Consider the following 16686-nt stretch of genomic DNA (forward strand, 5'->3'; position numbering starts at 1 on the left):
ATTCTCCTGTATTCTGATCGATGTTGATTTCAACAGGTGAAATGGATGTAGATGAAACAGGTGAAACAGAGTCTGAAATATCAGAATAACAATAATAAGGGGATGCACAATATTTAGATGTCACACAAATTATACAATGACATAATAAGTATTTATATGCCTTAGAAACTCCATAAAGGACAAACACAAAGAAAACATTGCCCACGCAATAGGTATTATATTTATACTGCTCAAAATGACCTACTACAGTCATTTAGAATTCACTTGAATGCACGTAAATGTTTTACTGGTCTATGGGGACCTCTAGCGGCCACCAAGAACAGTAAAATAGCCAGTTGGTAATGGCGACTGTTACAGAGCTGTAGCGTCCCGCGGTTCACTTCTAAACTCCGTATATAGCCATCGAAACTAGCATACAAGTTGGAAATACACATAAACAATGCAACAATAAACATTTCTGACTTACTTTGTGGTCATGAACTCTGTCAAACGAAACTACGTACAACGTGATCAATCCGACTGCTACAGCACCGCTGTAGCCACCTGCTCTCTACTGAACTGAACTGCGCATGCACGCCCGACACATCGTCATACGTAATCGCGTAGTCACATGCCATGGGGAGGCACAACAATACAAACAAAGTTCTGATTCATGTAAATAAACACTCAACAATAATACACTATTTCTAGGAGCCTTTTGTACAGTTAGCGTGAATTGAAGTATAAAGTTCCCTCCAAAAACCCGCTTCATCGCCCAGCCAGGAAAATCACATCATGCATTGGAGAGTAATTATTAAACAATATAACATGGGACTTTCTGCTGTTAGCTGGGCTAATTGTTACGACCAGCAGACAGTGATGAGGACTTACTTTATTCTTCAGAAACGTCCTTGTATTCCGATGCGTGTGTATTGTGGTTCACAAGTTCACGTGTTAGGAAACCGTCACTTCACATAGTGTGCGCGTGAATGACAATCGCGCTGGCGTCGTATCCAACTCATACTTACCTGGCAGGGGGCGATACCATGATCAAGAAGGTGGTTCCCCCAGGGTGAGGCTCAGCCATTGCACTCCGGTTGTGCTGACCCCTGCGAATTCCCCAAATGTGGGAATCTCGACTGCATAATTTGTGGTAGTGGGGGACTGCGTTCGCGCTATCCCCTGATAAATTTGTTCAAAAAAATAGGGAAGCTAATTTTGGTGCTGGACTTCTGACACTGACCCAAAACTCCGGTAACTTGAGACCAGCGGAGTTCGCCATGTCGCTCAATTCGATCAAATTCTCAGCCTCGGAAACGTCAACGAGGCGGATGTCGGGGTCACCAATGTAGCGAGCAGTGACGGGAGTCGGAGGCAGAGTGTTGAAGTCCGGAGCCAAAGACCGGCGGTTTATTGATATCAGCTTCTCATCGTTTAACAGCAACAACAACTCACTCTGCGCGAGGCTCACAGACCTACCAACATTTTGTTCTTTTATCCTTTCATCCTTTCATCCCAACAAACTCCCCCTTCGTCCCAACGTTCCGTGGGTGAATTATGTTCTAATCACTACAAAATATTCTGCAGCCTTATATACAAGACAGTTACACCACTGACCTGGATATATGACTTGATAGCCGATAGCCCATCCACGCCAATGCAAGCCGTTGAAGTCACAGGGCGGCCATCTTGTTACTGCCATCTCGCGAGAAGACAACTGTAAACTACACGGTATTCGTACAGATGAGATACATACAGCTCGTAGAGACCGGAGGCGGGGTGAGGGATTTGTACCGGGTGCTCACTATATTTTAACAAGTTTAAAAAATATATATATAACAAGTTAAAAAATAAATTAAAAATTGGACAGGTATGTACTGCTGCTTTGATTAATCATGTAATTTCTACATGTAATTAAGGCAAGTTGTAAAATGTCTGAAGTCCTCTTGTTTTATGTTTAATTCATTTAACACACCATAAATCATGCTGTTTCTTACTTAGTACTGTTTCAAATGTTCTCCAATTTTGATACTGTACATGTATAGTATCGTATGCCGAGAAACATTTCTTCGGCCTCGCGACCTCAAAATTCTTGGCTTATCGGCTATCCAGTCATATATATAGATCAGTGGGCAGGTCACGTGATTGTCTTTTCGAGAAAATGTTGATCAAACAGCTCTTCTACTGTCGGCCACAGCATTAAACCAACAATCGATTGCTCTTGCAAATTGATATTTTTTTCATAGTTAAAAATAATAATAATAATTCCCTCAGGCATCAAGTACAACATCAAGAGGTAAGTTTATCGCAGCATTCTATTGGTCCCACGTGAACCACGTGACACAAAACATACAACACACAAAGATCTGAAAGCATTCGATTGATGCAGGTTGAAAAAAAAACAGTTTACGGAACTTCATTATTATCTGAGTATAGTTGTTTGGCGTGTCGGCATGTGACCATTATGATGAGGCGATGTGAGCAACCGTAACTTAAGGTTGTAGTCTCTGGAATTAAGACCTCGCCCCTTTCACTGTGTTGGTATCGCTTCTTGGCCTTTTGGCTAAGATCAAGTGTAGTATCTGTTCTTATCAGTTTAATATCTGATACGTCCCCTATTCGGGGATCATATATTAAATTGTTTTTTGGAACATGGAGATGGAAGAGGGGCTTGCTCCGTCCTCTCCACGCATGGACCTAGTATTGCAGTACTTCCAGGAACCGCGCACCCCCTGGCAAGGTCGATGTAAAAACATTTATCGTTTGTTTAACCCACCAGTCTTATCTCCATCATTTTAGCGTCTGTATGTACGTTGTGCACGCGGAGCCCACTTCTATGGCCTTCCCCGTGCCTGCGTGGGTCTTCTCCGGGTACTCCGGTCTCCTCCCACATTCCAAAGACATGCACGGCAGATTCCAAAGACATGCACGGCAGGTTAATTGGGCGCTCCCAATTGTCCCTAAGCGTGCTTGTGAGCAGTGTTGGGAATAACGAAGTTTAAATATAACGGCGTTAGAAACTGCGTTGCTTTTTCACTAACAGAGCAATCAAATTAATTACTGTTCCTATCGTTACAACGCCGTTAGCGTTACTGATAATGTAAAGTGCCGCATTACAAAAATGTGGTTTCAGGAAGCGCCGCGGTGTCAAGCTTTCGCCCAGCTGACAGACAGCTCCACATCAGTGGGGGTGGGGGAGGGGAAGTTATGTTTATTGTTTTGATGTAGTCGGGTAATTTGTCTGTTTTATTCCAATTCGAAACGTTGCATGTTTTACCGTGTGAATGGGCGCAGTTTAATGTTATGTTAATTATCAAATTGCTTGTGTATGACGACGCGTTGTAGCTGCCTGCCTTCAATTTATTTTCCTGTAAATATCTCCACTTTCTGTTCATTACTCTCAATTTAAATTAGTCTTAAATGATGCACATTGACTGAGATGTTTCATCTTCCCAATATTAAATCCATATTGAGTTTTATAAGATTTTTAAACTGTCAATGTCTGCTTCACAAATTGATTTTTTTTACACTCACGTCTCCAGTAGGTGTCGCTCCACACTGGCTCTCGCTACTCATCGTTTCCTACATAGGTGGATGATGATAATAATCATCATCCACTGACGACAACCATAAGTGAATGATCTTTTAACTCCTACGTTAGTATTGGGGAGGCTATTATGCTGGCTCATGGAAGGTGTATACACTACACAGGATGGTGTATCGATCAGAATACAGGAGAATGCGTTATTCTGATATTTCAGACTCTGTTTCACCTGTTTCATCTACATCCATTTCACCTGTTGCTTCAACCCGCTTGTCTCGACCTCATTGTCTCCACCTGTACCCTCATCTCCTGAATAACCAGTAAAGAATCAACAAACCACCATAACGCATTCTCCTGTATTCTGATCGATGTTGATTTCAACAGGTGAAATGGATGTAGATGAAACAGGTGAAACAGAGTCTGAAATATCAGAATAACAATAATAAGGGGATGCACAATATTTAGATGTCACACAAATTATACAATGACATAATAAGTATTTATATGCCTTAGAAACTCCATAAAGGACAAACACAAAGAAAACATTGCCCACGCAATAGGTATTATATTTATACTGCTCAAAATGACCTACTACAGTCATTTAGAATTCACTTGAATGCACGTAAATGTTTTACTGGTCTATGGGGACCTCTAGCGGCCACCAAGAACAGTAAAATAGCCAGTTGGTAATGGCGACTGTTACAGAGCTGTAGCGTCCCGCGGTTCACTTCTAAACTCCGTATATAGCCATCGAAACTAGCATACAAGTTGGAAATACACATAAACAATGCAACAATAAACATTTCTGACTTACTTTGTGGTCATGAACTCTGTCAAACGAAACTACGTACAACGTGATCAATCCGACTGCTACAGCACCGCTGTAGCCACCTGCTCTCTACTGAACTGAACTGCGCATGCACGCCCGACACATCGTCATACGTAATCGCGTAGTCACATGCCATGGGGAGGCACAACAATACAAACAAAGTTCTGATTCATGTAAATAAACACTCAACAATAATACACTATTTCTAGGAGCCTTTTGTACAGTTAGCGTGAATTGAAGTATAAAGTTCCCTCCAAAAACCCGCTTCATCGCCCAGCCAGGAAAATCACATCATGCATTGGAGAGTAATTATTAAACAATATAACATGGGACTTTCTGCTGTTAGCTGGGCTAATTGTTACGACCAGCAGACAGTGATGAGGACTTACTTTATTCTTCAGAAACGTCCTTGTATTCCGATGCGTGTGTATTGTGGTTCACAAGTTCACGTGTTAGGAAACCGTCACTTCACATAGTGTGCGCGTGAATGACAATCGCGCTGGCGTCGTATCCAACTCATACTTACCTGGCAGGGGGCGATACCATGATCAAGAAGGTGGTTCCCCCAGGGTGAGGCTCAGCCATTGCACTCCGGTTGTGCTGACCCCTGCGAATTCCCCAAATGTGGGAATCTCGACTGCATAATTTGTGGTAGTGGGGGACTGCGTTCGCGCTATCCCCTGATAAATTTGTTTAAAAAAAAATAGGGAAGCTAATTTTGGTGCTGGACTTCTGACACTGACCCAAAACTCCGGTAACTTGAGACCAGCGGAGTTCGCCATGTCGCTCAATTCGATCAAATTCTCAGCCTCGGAAACGTCAACGAGGCGGATGTCGGGGTCACCAATGTAGCGAGCAGTGACGGGAGTCGGAGGCAGAGTGTTGAAGTCCGGAGCCAAAGACCGGCGGTTTATTGATATCAGCTTCTCATCGTTTAACAGCAACAACAACTCACTCTGCGCGAGGCTCACAGACCTACCAACATTTTGTTCTTTTATCCTTTCATCCCAACAAACTCCCCCTTCGTCCCAACGTTCCGTGGGTGAATTATGTTCTAATCACTACAAAATATTCTGCAGCCTTATATACAAGACAGTTACACCACTGACCTGGATATATGACTTGATAGCCGATAGCCCATCCACGCCAATGCAAGCCGTTGAAGTCACAGGGCGGCCATCTTGTTACTACCATCTCGCGAGAAGACAACTGTAAACTACACGGTATTCGTACAGATGAGATACATACAGCTCGTAGAGACCGGAGGCGGGGTGAGGGATTTGTACCGGGTGCTCACTATATTTTAACAAGTTTAAAAAAAATATATATAACAAGTTAAAAAATAAATTAAAAATTGGACAGGTATGTACTGCTGCTTTGATTAATCATGTAATTTATACATGTAATTAAGGCAAGTTGTAAAATGTCTGAAGTCCTCTTGTTTTATGTTTAATTCATTTAACACACCATAAATCATGCTGTTTCTTACTTAGTACTGTTTCAAATGTTCTCCAATTTTGATACTGTACATGTATAGTATCGTATGCCGAGAAACATTTCTTCGGCCTCGCGACCTCAAAATTCTTGGCTTATCGGCTATCCAGTCATATATATAGATCAGTGGGCAGGTCACGTGATTGTCTTTTCGAGAAAATGTTGATCAAACAGCTCTTCTACTGTCGGCCACAGCATTAAACCAACAACCGATTGCTCTTGCAAATTGATATTTTTTTCATAGTTAAAAATAATAATAATAATTCCCTCAGGCATCAAGTACAACATCAAGAGGTAAGTTTATCGCAGCATTCTATTGGTCCCACGTGAACCACGTGACACAAAACATACAACACACAAAGATCTGAAAGCATTCGATTGATGCAGGTTGAAAAAAAAACAGTTTACGGAACTTCATTATTATCTGAGTATAGTTGTTTGGCGTGTCGGCATGTGACCATTATGATGAGGCGATGTGAGCAACCGTAACTTAAGGTTGTAGTCTCTGGAATTAAGACCTCGCCCCTTTCACTGTGTTGGTATCGCTTCTCGGCCTTTTGGCTAAGATCAAGTGTAGTATCTGTTCTTATCAGTTTAATATCTGATACGTCCCCTATTCGGGGATCATATATTAAATTGTTTTTTGGAACAGGGAGATGGAAGAGGGGCTTGCTCCGTCCTCTCCACGCATGGACCTGGTATTGCAGTACTTCCAGGAACCGTGCACCCCCTGGCAAGGTCGATGTAAAAACATTTATCGTTTGTTTAACCCACCAGTCTTATCTCCATCATTTTAGCGTCTGTATGTACGTTGTGCACGCGGAGCCCACTTCTATGGCCTTCCCCGTGCCTGCGTGGGTCTTCTCCGGGTACTCCGGTCTCCTCCCACATTCCAAAGACATGCACGGCAGGTTAATTGGGCGCTCCCAATTGTCCCTAAGCGTGCTTGTGAGCAGTGTTGGGAATAACGAAGTTTAAATATAACGGCGTTAGAAACTGCGTTGCTTTTTCACTAACAGAGCAATCAAATTAATTACTGTTCCTATCGTTACAACGCCGTTAGCGTTACTGATAATGTAAAGTGCCGCATTACAAAAATGTGGTTTCAGGAAGCGCCGCGGTGTCAAGCTTTCGCCCAGCTGACAGACAGCTCCACATCAGTGGGGGTGGGGGAGGGGAAGTTATGTTTATTGTTTTGATGTAGTCGGGTAATTTGTCTGTTTTATTCCAATTCGAAACGTTGCATGTTTTACCGTGTGAATGGGCGCAGTTTAATGTTATGTTAATTATCAAATTGCTTGTGTATGACGACGCGTTGTAGCTGCCTGCCTTCAATTTATTTTCCTGTAAATATCTCCACTTTCTGTTCATTACTCTCAATTTAAATTAGTCTTAAATGATGCACATTGACTGAGATGTTTCATCTTCCCAATATTAAATCCATATTGAGTTTTATAAGATTTTTAAACTGTCAATGTCTGCTTCACAAATTGATTTTTTTTACACTCACGTCTCCAGTAGGTGTCGCTCCACACTGGCTCTCGCTACTCATCGTTTCCTACATAGGTGGATGATGATAATAATCATCATCCACTGACGACAACCATAAGTGAATGATCTTTTAACTCCTACGTTAGTATTGGGGAGGCTATTATGCTGGCTCATGGAAGGTGTATACACTACACAGGATGGTGTATCGATCAGAATACAGGAGAATGCGTTATTCTGATATTTCAGACTCTGTTTCACCTGTTTCATCTACATCCATTTCACCTGTTGCTTCAACCCGCTTGTCTCGACCTCATTGTCTCCACCTGTACCCTCATCTCCTGAATAACCAGTAAAGAATCAACAAACCACCATAACGCATTCTCCTGTATTCTGATCGATGTTGATTTCAACAGGTGAAATGGATGTAGATGAAACAGGTGAAACAGAGTCTGAAATATCAGAATAACAATAATAAGGGGATGCACAATATTTAGATGTCACACAAATTATACAATGACATAATAAGTATTTATATGCCTTAGAAACTCCATAAAGGACAAACACAAAGAAAACATTGCCCACGCAATAGGTATTATATTTATACTGCTCAAAATGACCTACTACAGTCATTTAGAATTCACTTGAATGCACGTAAATGTTTTACTGGTCTATGGGGACCTCTAGCGGCCACCAAGAACAGTAAAATAGCCAGTTGGTAATGGCGACTGTTACAGAGCTGTAGCGTCCCGCGGTTCACTTCTAAACTCCGTATATAGCCATCGAAACTAGCATACAAGTTGGAAATACACATAAACAATGCAACAATAAACATTTCTGACTTACTTTGTGGTCATGAACTCTGTCAAACGAAACTACGTACAACGTGATCAATCCGACTGCTACAGCACCGCTGTAGCCACCTGCTCTCTACTGAACTGAACTGCGCATGCACGCCCGACACATCGTCATACGTAATCGCGTAGTCACATGCCATGGGGAGGCACAACAATACAAACAAAGTTCTGATTCATGTAAATAAACACTCAACAATAATACACTATTTCTAGGAGCCTTTTGTACAGTTAGCGTGAATTGAAGTATAAAGTTCCCTCCAAAAACCCGCTTCATCGCCCAGCCAGGAAAATCACATCATGCATTGGAGAGTAATTATTAAACAATATAACATGGGACTTTCTGCTGTTAGCTGGGCTAATTGTTACGACCAGCAGACAGTGATGAGGACTTACTTTATTCTTCAGAAACGTCCTTGTATTCCGATGCGTGTGTATTGTGGTTCACAATTTCACGTGTTAGAAAACCGTCACTTCACATAGTGTGCGCGTGAATGACAATCGCGCTGGCGTCGTATCCAACTCATACTTACCTGGCAGGGGGAGATACCATGATCAAGAAGGTGGTTCCCCCAGGGTGAGGCTCAGCCATTGCACTCCGGTTGTGCTGACCCCTGCGAATTCCCCAAATGTGGGAATCTCGACTGCATAATTTGTGGTAGTGGGGGACTGCGTTCGCGCTATCCCCTGATAAATTTGTTCAAAAAAAAAATAGGGAAGCTAATTTTGGTGCTGGACTTCTGCCACTGACCCAAAACTCCGGTAACTTGAGACCAGCGGAGTTCGCCATGTCGCTCAATTCGATCAAATTCTCAGCCTCGGAAACGTCAACGAGGCGGATGTCGGGGTCACCAATGTAGCGAGCAGTGACGGGAGTCGGAGGCAGAGTGTTGAAGTCCGGAGCCAAAGACCGGCGGTTTATTGATATCAGCTTCTCATCGTTTAACAGCAACAACAACTCACTCTGCGCGAGGCTCACAGACCTACCAACATTTTGTTCTTTTTATCCTTTCATCCTTTCATCCCAACAAACTCCCCCTTCGTCCCAACGTTCCGTGGGTGAATTATGTTCTAATCACTACAAAATATTCTGCAGCCTTATATACAAGACAGTTACACCACTGACCTGGATATATGACTTGAAAGCCGATAGCCCATCCACGCCAATGCAAGCCGTTGAAGTCACAGGGCGGCCATCTTGTTACTGCCATCTCGCGAGAAGACAACTGTAAACTACACGGTATTCGTACAGATGAGATACATACAGCTCGTAGAGACCGGAGGCGGGGTGAGGGATTTGTACCGGGTGCTCACTATATTTTAACAAGTTAAAAAAAAATAAATATAACAAGTTAAAAAATAAATTAAAAATTGGACAGGTATGTACTGCTGCTTTGATTAATCATGTAATTTATACATGTAATTAAGGCAAGTTGTAAAATGTCTGAAGTCCTCTTGTTTTATGTTTAATTCATTTAACACACCATAAATCATGCTGTTTCTTACTTAGTACTGTTTCAAATGTTCTCCAATTTTGATACTGTACATGTATAGTATCGTATGCCGAGAAACATTTCTTCGGCCTCGCGACCTCAAAATTCTTGGCTTATCGGCTATCCAGTCATATATATAGATCAGTGGGCAGGTCACGTGATTGTCTTTTCGAGAAAATGTTGATCAAACAGCTCTTCTACTGTCGGCCACAGCATTAAACCAACAACCGATTGCTCTTGCAAATTGATATTTTTTTCATAGTTAAAAATAATAATAATAATTCCCTCAGGCATCAAGTACAACATCAAGAGGTAAGTTTATCGCAGCATTCTATTGGTCCCACGTGAACCACGTGACACAAAACATACAACACACAAAGATCTGAAAGCATTCGATTGATGCAGGTTGAAAAAAAAACAGTTTACGGAACTTCATTATTATCTGAGTATAGTTGTTTGGCGTGTCGGCATGTGACCATTATGATGAGGCGATGTGAGCAACCGTAACTTAAGGTTGTAGTCTCTGGAATTAAGACCTCGCCCCTTTCACTGTGTTGGTATCGTTTCTCGGCCTTTTGGCTAAGATCAAGTGTAGTATCTGTTCTTATCAGTTTAATATCTGATACGTCCCCTATTCGGGGATCATATATTAAATTGTTTTTTGGAACATGGAGATGGAACAGGGGCTTGCTCCGTTCTCTCCACGCATGGACCTGGTATTGCAGTACTTCCAGGAACGGTGCACCCCCTGGCAAGGTCGATGTAAAAACATTTATCGTTTGTTTAACCCACCAGTCTTATCTCCATCATTTTAGCGTCTGTATGTACGTTGTGCACGCGGAGCCCACTTCTATGGCCTTCCCCGTGCCTGCGTGGGTCTTCTCCGGGTACTCCGGTCTCCTCCCACATTCCAAAGACATGCACGGCAGGTTAATTGTACGCTCCCAATTGTCCCTAAGCGTGCTTGTGAGCAGTGTTGGGAATAACGAAGTTTAAATATAACGGCGTTAGAAACTGCGTTGCTTTTTCACTAACAGAGCAATCAAATTAATTACTGTTCCTATCGTTACAACGCCGTTAGCGTTACTGATAATGTAAAGTGCCGCATTACAAAAATGTGGTTTCAGGAAGCGCCGCGGTGTCAAGCTTTCGCCCAGCTGACAGACAGCTCCACATCAGTGGGGGTGGGGGAGGGGAAGTTATGTTTATTGTTTTGATGTAGTCGGGTAATTTGTCTGTTTTATTCCAATTCGAAACGTTGCATGTTTTACCGTGTGAATGGGCGCAGTTTAATGTTATGTTAATTATCAAATTGCTTGTGTATGACGACGCGTTGTAGCTGCCTGCCTTCAATTTATTTTCCTGTAAATATCTCCACTTTCTGTTCATTACTCTCAATTTAAATTAGTCTTAAATGATGCACATTGACTGAGATGTTTCATCTTCCCAATATTAAATCCATATTGAGTTTTATAAGATTTTTAAACTGTCAATGTCTGCTTCACAAATTGATTTTTTTTACACTCACGTCTCCAGTAGGTGTCGCTCCACACTGGCTCTCGCTACTCATCGTTTCCTACATAGGTGGATGATGATAATAATCATCATCCACTGACGACAACCATAAGTGAATGATCTTTTAACTCCTACGTTAGTATTGGGGAGGCTATTATGCTGGCTCATGGAAGGTGTATACACTACACAGGATGGTGTATCGATCAGAATACAGGAGAATGCGTTATTCTGATATTTCAGACTCTGTTTCACCTGTTTCATCTACATCCATTTCACCTGTTGCTTCAACCCGCTTGTCTCGACCTCATTGTCTCCACCTGTACCCTCATCTCCTGAATAACCAGTAAAGAATCAACAAACCACCATAACGCATTCTCCTGTATTCTGATCGATGTTGATTTCAACAGGTGAAATGGATGTAGATGAAACAGGTGAAACAGAGTCTGAAATATCAGAATAACAATAATAAGGGGATGCACAATATTTAGATGTCACACAAATTATACAATGACATAATAAGTATTTATATGCCTTAGAAACTCCATAAAGGACAAACACAAAGAAAACATTGCCCACGCAATAGGTATTATATTTATACTGCTCAAAATGACCTACTACAGTCATTTAGAATTCACTTGAATGCACGTAAATGTTTTACTGGTCTATGGGGACCTCTAGCGGCCACCAAGAACAGTAAAATAGCCAGTTGGTAATGGCGACTGTTACAGAACTGTAGCGTCCCGCGGTTCACTTCTAAACTCCGTATATAGCCATCGAAACTAGCATACAAGTTGGAAATACACATAAACAATGCAACAATAAACATTTCTGACTTACTTTGTGGTCATGAACTCTGTCAAACGAAACTACGTACAACGTGATCAATCCGACTGCTACAGCACCGCTGTAGCCACCTGCTCTCTACTGAACTGAACTGCGCATGCACGCCCGACACATCGTCATACGTAATCGCGTAGTCACATGCCATGGGGAGGCACAACAATACAAACAAAGTTCTGATTCATGTAAATAAACACTCAACAATAATACACTATTTCTAGGAGCCTTTTGTACAGTTAGCGTGAATTGAAGTATAAAGTTCCCTCCAAAAACCCGCTTCATCGCCCAGCCAGGAAAATCACATCATGCATTGGAGAGTAATTATTAAACAATATAACATGGGACTTTCTGCTGTTAGCTGGGCTAATTGTTACGACCAGCAGACAGTGATGAGGACTTACTTTATTCTTCAGAAACGTCCTTGTATTCCGATGCGTGTGTATTGTGGTTCACAATTTCACGTGTTAGGAAACCGTCACTTCACATAGTGTGCGCGTGAATGACAATCGCGCTGGCGTCGTATCCAACTCATACTTACCTGGCAGGGAGCGATACCATGATCAAGAAGGTGGTTCCCCCAGGTTGAGGCTCAGCCATTGCACTCCGGTTGTGCTGACCCCTGCGAATTCCCCAAATGTGGGAATCTCGACTGCATAATTTGTGGTAGTGGGGGACTGCGTTCGCGCTATCCCCTGATAAATTTGTTCAAAAAAAAAAATAGGGAAGCTAATTTTGGTGCTGGACTTCTGACACTGACCCAAAACTCCGGTAACTTGAGACCAGCGGAGTTCGCCATGTCGCTCAATTCGATCAAATTCTCAGCCTCGGAAACGTCAACGAGGCGGATGTCGGGGTCACCAATGTAGCGAGCAGTGACGGGAGTCGGAGGCAGAGTCCGGAGCCAAAGACCGGCGGTTTATTGAAATCAGCTTCTCATCGTTTAACAGCAACAACAACTCACTCTGCGCGAGGCTCACAGACCTACCAACATTTTGTTCTTTTATCCTTTCATCCTTTCATCCCAACAAACTCCCCCTTCGTCCCAACGTTCCGTGGGTGAATTATGTTCTAATCACTACAAAATATTCTGCAGCCTTATATACAAGACAGTTACACCACTGACCTGGATATATGACTTGATAGCCGATAGCCCATCCACGCCAATGCAAGCCGTTGAAGTCACAGGGCGGCCATCTTGTTACTGCCATCTCGCGAGAAGACAACTGTAAACTACACGGTATTCGTACAGATGAGATATATACAGCTCGTAGAGACCGGAGGCGGGGTGAGGGATTTGTACCGGGTGCTCACTATATTTTAACAAGTTTAAAAAAAATAAATATAACAAGTTAAAAAATAAATTAAAAATTGGACAGGTATGTACTGCTGCTTTGATTAATCATGTAATTTATACATGTAATTAAGGCAAGTTGTAAAATGTCTGAAGTCCTCTTGTTTTATGTTTAATTCATTTAACACACCATAAATCATGCTGTTTCTTACTTAGTACTGTTTCAAATGTTCTCCAATTTTGATACTGTACATGTATAGTATCGTATGCCGAGAAACATTTCTTCGGCCTCGCGACCTCAAAATTCTTGGCTTATCGGCTATCCAGTCATATATATAGATCAGTGGGCAGGTCACGTGATTGTCTTTTCGAGAAAATGTTGATCAAACAGCTCTTCTACTGTCGGCCACAGCATTAAACCAACAACCGATTGCTCTTGCAAATTGATATTTTTTTCATAGTTAAAAATAATAATAATAATTCCCTCAGGCATCAAGTACAACATCAAGAGGTAAGTTTATCGCAGCATTCTATTGGTCCCACGTGAACCACGTGACACAAAACATACAACACACAAAGATCTGAAAGCATTCGATTGATGCAGGTTGAAAAAAAACAGTTTACGGAACTTCATTATTATCTGAGTATAGTTGTTTGGCGTGTCGGCATGTGACCATTATGATGAGGCGATGTGAGCAACCGTAACTTAAGGTTGTAGTCTCTGGAATTAAGACCTCGCCCCTTTCACTGTGTTGGTATCGTTTCTCGGCCTTTTGGCTAAGATCAAGTGTAGTATCTGTTCTTATCAGTTTGATATCTGATACGTCCCCTATTCGGAGTTCATATATTAAATTGTTTTTTGGATCATGGAGATGGAACAGGGGCTTGCTCCGTCTTCTCCACGCATGGACCTGGTATTGCAGTACTTCCAGGAACGGTGCACCCCCTGGCAAGGTCGATGTAAAAACATTTATCGTTTGTTTAACCCACCAGTCTTATCTCCATCATTTTAGCGTCTGTATGTACGTTGTGCACGCGGAGCCCACTGCTATGGCCTTCCCCGTGCCTGCGTGGGTCTTCTCCGGCTACCGGTACACTCCTCCCACATTCCAAAGACATGCACGGCAGGTTAATTGGGCGCTCCCAATTGTCCATAAGCGTGCTTGTGAGCAGTGTTGGGAATAACGAAGTTTAAATATAACGGCGTTAGAAACTGCGTTGCTTTTTCACTAACAGAGCGATCAAATTAATTACTGTTCCTATCGTTACAACGCCGTTAGCGTTACTGATAATGTAAAGTGCCGCATTACAAAAATGTGGTTTCAGGAAGCGCCGCGGTGTCAAGCTTTCGCCTAGCTGACAGACAGCTCCACATCAGTGGGGGTGGGGGAGGGGAAGTTATGTTTATTGTTTTGATGTAGTCGGGTAATTTGTCTGTTTTATTCCAATTCGAAACGTTGCATGTTTTACCGTGTGAATGGGCGCAGTTTAATGTTATGTTAATTGTCAAATTGCTTGTGTATGACGACGCGTTGTAGCTGCCTGCCTTCAATTTATTTTCCTGTAAATATCTCCACTTTCTGTTCATTACTCTCAATTTAAATTAGTCTTAAATGATGCACATTGACTGAGATGTTTCATCTTCCCAATATTAAATCCATATTGAGTTTTATAAGATTTTTAAACTGTCAATGTCTGCTTCACAAATTGATTTTTTTTACACTCACGTCTCCAGTAGGTGTCGCTCCACACTGGCTCTCGCTACTCATCGTTTCCTACATAGGTGGATGATGATAATAATCATCATCCACTGACGACAACCATAAGTGAATGATCTTTTAACTCCTACGTTAGTATTGGGGAGGCTATTATGCTGGCTCATGGAAGGTGTATACACTACACAGGATGGTGTATCGATCAGAATACAGGAGAATGCGTTATTCTGATATTTCAGACTCTGTTTCACCTGTTTCATCTACATCCATTTCACCTGTTGCTTCAACCCGCTTGTCTCGACCTCATTGTCTCCACCTGTACCCTCATCTCCTGAATAACCAGTAAAGAATCAACAAACCACCATAACGCATTCTCCTGTATTCTGATCGATGTTGATTTCAACAGGTGAAATGGATGTAGATGAAACAGGTGAAACAGAGTCTGAAATATCAGAATAACAATAATAAGGGGATGCACAATATTTAGATGTCACACAAATTATACAATGACATAATAAGTATTTATATGCCTTAGAAACTCCATAAAGGACAAACACAAAGAAAACATTGCCCACGCAATAGGTATTATATTTATACTGCTCAAAATGACCTACTACAGTCATTTAGAATTCACTTGAATGCACGTAAATGTTTTACTGGTCTATGGGGACCTCTAGCGGCCACCAAGAACAGTAAAATAGCCAGTTGGTAATGGCGACTGTTACAGAACTGTAGCGTCCCGCGGTTCACTTCTAAACTCCGTATATAGCCATCGAAACTAGCATACAAGTTGGAAATACACATAAACAATGCAACAATAAACATTTCTGACTTACTTTGTGGTCATGAACTCTGTCAAACGAAACTACGTACAACGTGATCAATCCGACTGCTACAGCACCGCTGTAGCCACCTGCTCTCTACTGAACTGAACTGCGCATGCACGCCCGACACATCGTCATACGTAATCGCGTAGTCACATGCCATGGGGAGGCACAACAATACAAACAAAGTTCTGATTCATGTAAATAAACACTCAACAATAATACACTATTTCTAGGAGCCTTTTGTACAGTTAGCGTGAATTGAAGTATAAAGTTCCCTCCAAAAACCCGCTTCATCGCCCAGCCAGGAAAATCACATCATGCATTGGAGAGTAATTATTAAACAATATAACATGGGACTTTCTGCTGTTAGCTGGGCTAATTGTTACGACCAGCAGACAGTGATGAGGACTTACTTTATTCTTCAGAAACGTCCTTGTATTCCGATGCGTGTGTATTGTGGTTCACAATTTCACGTGTTAGGAAACCGTCACTTCACATAGTGTGCGCGTGAATGACAATCGCGCTGGCGTCGTATCCAACTCATACTTACCTGGCAGGGGGCGATACCATGATCAAGAAGGTGGTTCCCCCAGGGTGAGGCTCAGCCATTGCACTCCGGTTGTGCTGACCCCTGCGAATTCCCCAAATGTGGGAATCTCGACTGCATAATTTGTGGTAGTGGGGGACTGCGTTCGCGCTATCCCCTGATAAATTTGTTTAAAAAAAATAGGGAAGCTATTTTTTGTGCTGGACTTCTGACACTTGCAATGAGAGTGAGTTCAGTTTATTACCGTCTATAGGTCGCTTGCACATCGTA

General features: G+C 42.2%; 9 non-coding genes across 9 annotated transcripts; all 9 read left to right on the plus strand.

The window, feature by feature from the left end:
• Nucleotides 1–999: 999 nt before the first annotated feature.
• Nucleotides 1000–1164, plus strand: LOC144008221 (U1 spliceosomal RNA). The gene has a single exon (XR_013280737.1). It is a non-coding gene; the product is annotated as a U1 spliceosomal RNA (small nuclear RNA).
• A 1358-nt stretch (nucleotides 1165–2522) lies between these two features.
• On the plus strand, nucleotides 2523–2713 carry LOC144008180 (U2 spliceosomal RNA). The gene has a single exon (XR_013280704.1). It is a non-coding gene; the product is annotated as a U2 spliceosomal RNA (small nuclear RNA).
• A 2157-nt stretch (nucleotides 2714–4870) lies between these two features.
• On the plus strand, nucleotides 4871–5035 carry LOC144008222 (U1 spliceosomal RNA). Its single transcript, XR_013280738.1, has one exon. It is a non-coding gene; the product is annotated as a U1 spliceosomal RNA (small nuclear RNA).
• A 1352-nt stretch (nucleotides 5036–6387) lies between these two features.
• LOC144008162 (U2 spliceosomal RNA) lies at nucleotides 6388–6578 on the plus strand. Its single transcript, XR_013280687.1, has one exon. It is a non-coding gene; the product is annotated as a U2 spliceosomal RNA (small nuclear RNA).
• Nucleotides 6579–8713: 2135 nt separating this feature from the next.
• Nucleotides 8714–8878, plus strand: LOC144008235 (U1 spliceosomal RNA). The gene has a single exon (XR_013280750.1). It is a non-coding gene; the product is annotated as a U1 spliceosomal RNA (small nuclear RNA).
• A 1362-nt stretch (nucleotides 8879–10240) lies between these two features.
• On the plus strand, nucleotides 10241–10431 carry LOC144008178 (U2 spliceosomal RNA). Its single transcript, XR_013280702.1, has one exon. It is a non-coding gene; the product is annotated as a U2 spliceosomal RNA (small nuclear RNA).
• A 2135-nt stretch (nucleotides 10432–12566) lies between these two features.
• On the plus strand, nucleotides 12567–12731 carry LOC144008256 (U1 spliceosomal RNA). The gene has a single exon (XR_013280769.1). It is a non-coding gene; the product is annotated as a U1 spliceosomal RNA (small nuclear RNA).
• Nucleotides 12732–14084: 1353 nt separating this feature from the next.
• On the plus strand, nucleotides 14085–14275 carry LOC144008187 (U2 spliceosomal RNA). Its single transcript, XR_013280710.1, has one exon. It is a non-coding gene; the product is annotated as a U2 spliceosomal RNA (small nuclear RNA).
• Nucleotides 14276–16411: 2136 nt separating this feature from the next.
• Nucleotides 16412–16576, plus strand: LOC144008223 (U1 spliceosomal RNA). The gene has a single exon (XR_013280739.1). It is a non-coding gene; the product is annotated as a U1 spliceosomal RNA (small nuclear RNA).
• The last annotated feature ends 110 nt before the right edge of the window (nucleotides 16577–16686 follow it).

This window comes from Festucalex cinctus, chromosome 19 (assembly GCF_051991245.1).
Source record: "Festucalex cinctus isolate MCC-2025b chromosome 19, RoL_Fcin_1.0, whole genome shotgun sequence".
NCBI lineage: Eukaryota > Metazoa > Chordata > Actinopteri > Syngnathiformes > Syngnathidae > Festucalex > Festucalex cinctus.